This window comes from Manduca sexta, chromosome 17, assembly GCF_014839805.1.
Source record: "Manduca sexta isolate Smith_Timp_Sample1 chromosome 17, JHU_Msex_v1.0, whole genome shotgun sequence".
NCBI classification, from domain to species: domain Eukaryota; kingdom Metazoa; phylum Arthropoda; class Insecta; order Lepidoptera; family Sphingidae; genus Manduca; species Manduca sexta.
Genome location: NC_051131.1, coordinates 2,501,451 through 2,510,699, shown reverse-complemented (window position 1 = coordinate 2,510,699; position 9,249 = coordinate 2,501,451). Strand labels below are relative to the sequence as shown.

At 36.4% G+C, this 9,249-nt stretch overlaps 1 protein-coding gene across 1 annotated transcript in view; it reads left to right on the top strand.

The window, feature by feature from the left end:
- Positions 1 to 2,400: 2,400 nt before the first annotated feature.
- The window catches only part of LOC115450076 (somatostatin receptor type 2), a 144,841-nt gene continuing 137,992 nt past the window's right edge, over positions 2,401 to 9,249 (top strand). The window contains exon 1 of the mRNA XM_030178050.2: positions 2,401 to 2,574. The gene's annotated coding sequence lies outside the window, so the exon portion shown is untranslated. The remainder of the gene's footprint in view (positions 2,575 to 9,249) is intronic.

Genomic DNA, 9,249 nt, shown 5'->3' with positions numbered 1-9,249 from the left:
ATAGTAAAATGTACTTCCCGTAATACTATCATAATAATATAATAGAAAGAATTGGCTCACCGTTCCACGCGCGTGTAATTTCTTCCTCAGAATAATACCAACCGTATCGAATGTATGGCCTTTAATTTGAAGGCTGGGTACGCATTCGCTTCGCAACGGACCTTGTGGTTGTTTGTACTGTGTTTTCAAATATTATTATAACAAACATTGTAAGTGCAGGCTTTACTTGGAAGGTTATAGATCTTTGAGGCAGTACTTAGAAGCTCCTAAGAATTTTATAACCGGAAGCCAGAAGCTAACAAGGGCTTGAGGGTTTTAAAGAGTTTCTATATTTCTAGAAAACTTACAAGAATAAAATAGGAACACTTTATTGATCGACATAATATAATTTTTTTTTTATTCTTAATAATAATTCATGTGGTTAATATAGTTATGTATAACTTAAAAATTACAATCATATATATTAAACATCATCTTGAGGTAAAGAAGTGTATTCAATGCTTCCTCGATATACAGGCGAGTATGGGCGTGCGTGGGCATTTCAGACTAGCTATATTTTATGCATAAAGGCGAAATGAATATTTATATGAATGAGCCGCGATCTGTAGCAAAACGCGAATTTTTGTAAAGAAACGTTGGTAACTCAATCCGACGCGTCTTTGATCTCGCGCTACGCCGATAAGAATTCTAATTCCTTTCATCAGCTTTAATGGACGCTGTAAGTAGAGCCACTCTACCCTAATGAAATTAGGTAAATATCAGTTTTTGTAACTGAATTGGATTTAGAGTCTGTTGAGAGTTCCTGAGATTTTTTCTACTTCATACTCCTTAATCTGGTTTTAATATAATAAATGTGATTTATGAATGTTTCAATGGTTTTGAGCGATAAATACATTAATCGCTATATGTGTTTGTTTGAAATTTAGCCCACATAAAAGACGGATGTCGGATTACCATATCTGCATGTTTTTACCCCGGAGGGTTGTGAACTACACCAGTGATATTCAATCGCGGAGGCTTTTAAGCTGTTGCGAACAAAATCTAGAACAATATGAAATTATGTTAATTATTTAAAATACCTTCTCGCGGAGTTGTTAAAGGCAAGAAGTTTCAGCTTTACAACAAATGATTTATATCTGCCGACTTAGTTGTACTACAATTACAATTATAATATTAACTTTCAAGGTTCTTACGGTAAAGAATACTAAAGCATAGACGAAGCGTTAAAACACTTTTGCAACAAAGGTTCGCCCACTTTATTTCTATTGTAATGTGATAGGTAGGAGAGACTATCCTGCTCTTAGACCTGCCACTGTACCTGCCGTAAACCAGGATTGGTAGTGACACGCACTCTATGACATCGAGCAGTGAAGCTCCACGAGTCTTTGGACGCACTAGTCAGTACCAACCAGCAACGAAGTTAATCAAATCGAGGAGTAAAGTTGACATGTATTTTTTCTCTTCCCTCCATAACAAATGCGGGAGACAAATAATGAGCTAAGGAAGTATTTTTATTTAATCATATAGAGACATTTACTTACATCATGTAATATATAGCGGGCAAATGCTTATTCCTTCTTTGAAGAAGAATTTAGAGAATTAGCCGTGTGTCCGGTACAGGATTTATAATCAACATCTCAGCAACCCTTTTGGATAAAAAAATAAAAAAAACATACTTTATTGCTTACTTTAAAGTCACGATCAACGTGTGCATCATGAGGTAACGTTGGAGTCGCCGCAATACCTAATCCTAAAACAGTAAATATGAACCTGGGTCATCTCCTCCTACAACCGGTTCATTAAATCTTAAGACCACGGGAGCTGTAAAACTCAAAATAATTTCAGTAGACATAATGTTGTTATGAACAAAATGTACTGAAAGTTACTAACATCCACCACAGACTGCCTGAAATATACAGATAACAAGTAGCGAAAGCCACAATGAAACTTTATTGAACAAAAAGCTACTCCACCCTACTTTAATAAATGTATGCATAACTCGGGGCGAAGGATGTCTCTCAGCTTTATGCCTACAATGTGGAACGTGTAGACTGCCTAATAAATTACATCAGTGAAGTATTTTTTATAAGAATTTGTATTTGTCTCGTGCAATTATCATGAGACATAAGGTTTACAATATTATGTGTTGTACAAAATTCCTGCTGTTATACGAAGACTTTATGAGAAAATTATGTGTATCAGTTTGTTTATACTATGTGCAAGCCCTATTAAAAATAGATAAAGTCGGCCTACAGCAAGCCTAATATCGCTATGGCTACGGAGTCCGTAGGCGGAACCCGCTACGGTCCCGCTACGAGCTACGAGTCATTCATCGGGTACACTGTATAGGTGTAGATGACGGGACCAAGCGCTACCTAGTACGGTCAGTAAGCGCGCGGCGCTCGCACCGACAGGACGTGTGCGCTTCGGGTGTGGACCACCGCAAACTTTACTCGACTCGAGAGCGCATTCGTTTGGCCAATTCTGTTCTGTGGATGTCTATGTGGTTCATTGACTTAAGTATATCTAACAGTGTTTTACTGCTTGAGAGGTAGTCCCGGTCCGCAGTGCCCAGTAAGTAACTTAAGTTTTTGATAATTATATTTTTGGGCGTTGTAATATGAGCCGAGAGTTATCAGCGCGGGGAATGATAGCGTTATCTGAACATGTGTAATTAAAAAGTAACCGGGTGTTTGTTCGGTAACGTAATCCGCGTTTGTTTTGGTTATCTATCTGCCCAACGAGCCTCGAACTTACGTACCGAGCCTCAAAACAATTTTCAACTTATAATTCAGTGTAATCAGATAAAGCATAAGAATTATCAGATGGAAAAATATGTCTAACCAAGCGATATCAACGCGCGTTTGGAAAAAACAACATATAATTAATTTTACTGCGAGCTTATTAAAACTTTTAGTTCTTGTCTTTTTGCTAACAGTAGGCTGCGTAATGCAAACGATGTAGTTTCATCTTATTAGTACATTAGGAGGTAAAATACGAAATTATAAGGCACCTCAATTTTGTTTCAAAAATATTAAGAGTCATAATGCTCACATGACACAGTTAACGATTATTTTCTAAGAAGAATCTGAAAATAATATGTTAAATATATTTCCATTAAATTAAGTGGAAACTAAGTAACATCTAAATCTCTTGCGTACGAGTAGAGATTAGAGTTTGACGTAGACATATTGCCATGGCTTCAATTCGGCTCCAAGTAGAATAATGAAACACAGACTTAAGCTATGTGGTATACAGTACATTATTTTAAAGCATTATAATGTATCAGCCAATTCAAAACTCAAATCCCGATGGAATGTATATGATACTTAATGCTAAACAGTTTAAGTCCTTTTTTCAATACTTTAGTCTGGTACGGGGGCGATAACTGCGCGATCATTCAAAACCTAAACAAAAGATTCAGAGCCAAGTGTTTAAACTTAAGAGCTCAACAGTTAAATGTTCCTAAATAAAGTGAAAGTTAGACGCGGCGCAGTCTAGACACATTTCCAGGAGAGCCTGACCCCTGGCGGTAGGGCTGGCAGCTTTTACAAAAGTAAAATGTCTTAAAATTGCAAGGAACGGAAATGTAGTATTTATGAGAAAAGGAAGTGTTATTATAATTATTTATACTTACATGTAATAGCAGAATATAAGGTTTGCTTCAATGAATCAATCAGTCCGTCGTCGTCAACTGCTGAACGTAGGCTTATCTACGCAAAACAAACCGCATGAAACTGAAAATTGATTTATGACAAAATACCAATTATAATTCTCAAATAAAAGTAGGACATAATAGGAAAAATCTGCGTTTCGGTTATTATGCGAAGTTCCCGTGAGTAGCCTTCTCATCGGCGCAATCCGTAACACATGTCTTTAATATGTTCCACGTGTGTTTTAAAACCTTAATATGAAGTCCGTTTGTATAACTCTTGAATAGCATATTTGCTTTTCATGTATACACTCCCAGAGGTTGGAATACTATTAATTTAAATGTAAAATTGTTAATCTTTTTTGATTAGTTGGTAATTGTTATCGAAGCAAGTATGAAAGTTGAATAACTGTCCCGAAAAGACATACGCGTTCCCGATGTATTGATTGTAAAAATAATTTCTTTCTTCCTTATTCTAATAAAGAAAGTTCTTACTTTCGCTGCATTATGAGGCCGTTAAAGTTGCTGGCATGGTCCTTACCTATAACATTACGTTCCTTTAGCAGAGTAATAGGGAGCAATTAGACAGGCCGGCACAATTGTGGCGATCATCGATTAATAAATAATCTCTCACTAGCTGATAGTTATACTCTGCAGCAATCAGATACAGTCACTTAGATTATTTGACACTGGCACGGCAAATGACTTGACTGCATGTGATAATAAGTGCAGTGACGTCCAGATAGAGTTCACAATTGAGCTGGCCAAAAAATGTTTTTTACATGGGACAACCCTACTTTGCTAATGTTAACCACACTTTGTTAGCGTAAGTAATATTCCAGTGTTCAGTTCACGCCCCTTCGGTTGGTTCCTAGAATTCCATTTGTTATGTTATTACTTGCAAGCTGAATATAAAGTAGAGGTCCGATGAATTATTACTGTTGTGATAAGATAGCCCTAGTGAAGATATTGTGATATTGTACGGTCATGTGTAATGAAAGATGTCGTAAAGATGAAATAACAATTATGAGCTTTTGCAAGATGGCGAGCGCTGAGCTTTGTTAATAAATACACGTGGCGTAAAACATAACTATTGTATTTCCGACATTCAAATGAATAAAGGTACAACAATTACTGCCTCGGTGGCGTAGTTGTATTACGCACGCGGTACGTGATTTCGGGTTCGAATCCCGGATAAGTCAATCTGATATTCATTGATATTGTAATAGTACAGGTTGATATTGTGCCCGATATGGCACTAGGCTAGTACCCTATTACATTCGACTTAACATATCTGGTGAAATGTGGTTCTGTTTCATTCTGCCCTGCCGTTGAAAAGAAAAAAAGGCGTTATGCTATATATGTACAACACTTAACATTCCTGATTCTCATTCCCTTCGTATTGCAATCACAATCTCTTAGTACATGTGTATTTGAGCAATTAAGATCACGTACCATCAGTCAACTTAATTTCTCATCTGCTTTAATAAAGATACCCTCGTCAATCAATATATTCGACTTGATCCGAACTTGAATATATCCAATTTATAACGTAATCCATCTTTGTTTGGAAACTTAATTACCCACCCGTAGAGTGATTACACGTGTAATACAGTATTACACACGTAATACTCGTATAACACCAATCATACAAATGAGCACCACTCGCTCTTTGTGTCGGTGGGGAACTTTTAAATGTTACCTTAGGAAATGTTTGTTGGTATTATATTACTGGATTTTGAGTAATTTGTTTCATTAATATACTTCTAAGTTTTTCTTTGTTAATATATTTCTACCTGACGGGCATGTAGGGTTCGTCTTACTAAGTACCGTCATCTGATGCTAAAAAATCGGAAGTATTTTTTGGTCCTGTTTAAAGCAAATTATAATCGATCATTTAAATTATTCGATTAAGCAGAGTATTATTGCACTAAATTGCCAAGAAGTGTTTTATGATTGAAAATGACACGCAGTGTTTATATTCAGAAATAGTGCAATCACTTTCACGCGGCAGAAAAAATATATTAGAATGTATTGTAAAGATATTTCTGTACCCTATCTTATCGCATAATCACAGTTATGCGAAAAATGTGTAGAATGCGTACATTTGACGTCATAAAGAACCTACATTAAAAACGAATCATTTCTTTGTTTGTACGCGCAATACGAGTGTATTTAACGTTTTGTCGTAAAGTAGCCTGGCGTCAGGGTTCTCACTTTATGTAAATTACAATCCTTCCAACCCCATGCACGATTATTTACGATGACAACTTTAGGGTTGTCAAATTATAATCATTTTATGAGAATAAGCATAATGCTTTCCTTTTTGGGAGGTATTTTAAGAAATTGAAAACGCGAGTTATTTAAATTCATTTTTGGTCCGATTTTAATGAAGCGCAAGAGAATCCGTTTGACATTTTTGTATGTATGAAACTGACGCTTAACAACAGTATCAAAGCATTATCGTGTTCTAATACCAGGAATTTAGGATATCGTAAAACGTAATATATTATGTGTCGAACGTAAAAAAAAACTGCAGTATTTTATTTCCGGGTCTCTACACAGATTATATTTTTTATTTCAGAAAATTACTTGATAAAATACTTTACAGGTATAGTCGCGAGAAAAAGCAGGTGTATACACATAATCAATCCAAATGACAAATTGCAAGTTGAACCGCAAGTTTGAAACTTGCCGCGCTGGACTCCGACCTAAGTTTAAGCCGTCTACTGAAATTCCGGAATTACAGGCTTAAAGTATTCCACGTAGGAACTTTTTACTGCAAAAACTTTGATAAAGTTGATCAAGCGGTTTCAGTAAATAAGATTAGAAATAATCCGATTGTGCTTCCTAGTTCTGTGATTAAATCGCGCTTAAGTTTTAAGTGTTGTTGACAAATCCCTTCGTAAGAGAAAGTAATTAAAGAGAGGAGCCATCTGATTACGGTTAACACTACATTAGGGATGGTTTTATTTGATCACATTAAATAGAATATAGCATCCTATTTCAATTGAATTACAAACCAAGCAAGCTAAGACTAATAATGACTGCGTACTACTCACCTTAATAGTTAGAGTTGCAAGTCATCATGGTACTGACTGCGCGCATCATCCATTAGCTGATGAATTAAGTCTTAATAGCCATTACCTGCTCCAATGTTCTTCAAACCGACACATATTCCAGTACGTACAGTACCGTACATTGTGCGTGGTCAGCGAACACGTTCGAATTATTGCCCCGGACTTAGCCCCGACATATTGGAGTCTGCCCCGAATGTACTGACCCACAGCCGGGACCGCTCGAGGAAAACATTCACAATAGCGGAATTACGTGTCTTTGCACTTTTGGGACGGGCGAGGATACTGCTAATATCCAGTTACGTTTATACAGTATTATTGTTATTTTAAGAACGTAAAAATAACATAATATAAAAGTAGTAATAAGTGCAATCAAATTATATGAATATATCTATTTGAGGATGATAAATATACAAGTCATAATCCCCATACAGCGGCGATAGCCTAGTTGGGTGTGGAACGGACTGCCAAGATGAATCCCAAGGCACACACCTTTAACTTTTCTAAAAAATCATGTGTGTATTCTTTGTGAATTTTATCGTTCGCTTTAACGGTGAAGGAAAACATCGTGAGGAAGCCTGCACATCTGAGAAGTTCTCTATAGGAATTTCGAAGGTGTGTGAAGTCTACCAATCCGCAATAGGCCAGCGTGGTGGACTAAGGCCTAATCCCTCTCAGTAGTAGAGGAGGCCCGAGCTCAGCAGTGGGCAAGTATATAATACAGGGCTGATATTATTATTATATTATTATTATCATCTGATTTTCAAATTATTGGAGACGGCTGGCTACCTTATTGCATTTTGTGTAAAATTCTGATTCGTGAACCGTCGTCCTTACAAAGAAAAATCTCATTTGACTTCGGCGAAAATATTGAAGGCAAAATATCTATCTTATATCCTTTTAAATATTTGACTAAGTTTTAACAAGGAGCGAAAATACTCGAGTTATATCAAACGGACGTCGATATTAACGAAAATACTCAAATATCTTTAAAAATTTTACCAATTTATTCCAAAATAACCAACTTTCAACGATAATAAGAAAGTAAAACAAAATTGTAATCTAATTTGAACAATTTTCCACCAAAATTCTGATCAAGGTGTTTGGAACTTAAACATTACCGTTCAGTTTAAATTCTTCCTTGTTTACGTTTTGTCAACTTGAATAAACTAATTTAGTCTCTACTGCTCACAGAATAAGGTCCCGAGAGAACACTTTACTTGTCAATTTCCTTAATTATGGAAGACTTGGTTTCGACAGTGTTGCTGGAACGTGCCTTTGTACTTTTACGCTTTGTTCTCGTTATCTTACCATCTCTATTTACTTATGTCTTTATACATCGTATTATCTAATTAAAACCGTTTTCCGGTAAGATAAAGAATAATTTATCACATAGAACACCACAGTTTTCAGTGTTATTAAGACTGTAATCTATTGCTGATATGTTAGGCATTGTTGTCTTCCAATCTTCAGGACATGATTACATAACCTGTATAAATACTATGATTATTAGAATCAACAATGACTACTTATAAAGACGATTGCAGGGCAGTAAGATTAAAACGGTACTTTTTTATTGCCTAGGTGGTGTTGCTACGGTGTCTGGAGTGCCTTTCTAACTATCAACCAAGCTATTCTCTCATATCTTCAATTATACAAAAAAATATACAAACACCACGTGCTGACTCTTACATACAGAGTCGACAATATAAACAGCGACTCGTTTTTTTTAAACACAGGCGTTCTGCAAACAGAGGTATCGCGTCGCATCCGTCTCGCGCCCGCCCGGCGCCGTCAATTACCGCGCATTTGAAACACATCAACGTCACTGTCCACAGTGTTTGCATGCCGAGCTCTAGGTTTCTGAAAGGCATCATAATGACGTTCCTATGCTATACATAGTTATTAGATTGTGTAAGAGGGAGGCTATTAGTCAACAGCATGAAGGTTCTTCTAGAAAAGCGGCATGAAGTGGCAATGTTACGTTTCGCACAGTCATGCTTACTGAGTCACATACATTTTACCGTAGTTCCTAATATTGTTACTATTTATAGGCAGACGTTTATCATCCAATTGCAAAAGGCACGTCGCGAAACTTAAAATAACGTACATTCTATTTCAACCCGTCACCACAACCCAATAATAAATCATTATCCATAATAATTGGCCACAAATCTACTAAAACTAGTTTATATCACTCGATCTCAATTAAAATGTGATACAGTTGTAGCAGTAGTAACGGCGTGCGACCCTCGTAAACCCCAGTTCCGATGTCATAACTATCAGTTTGGAGTTGCGGTCGGATGGCACTGGTTTCAACACGGCAATTTCGAAACGTATATAAACTCCGCGATATACACAGATTGGTTTCCAAATTGTAGAGGTATTGAGAAGTAATGGCCTTTGAGTTCTACAGTTCTTTCATACGGCTATATACATATATAGCTGTGTTATAAAGCTATAGTGTTGTTTTGTATGTATGAATGGGCTTGGCTATTGGCTATTTTACCAGGTCAGCCA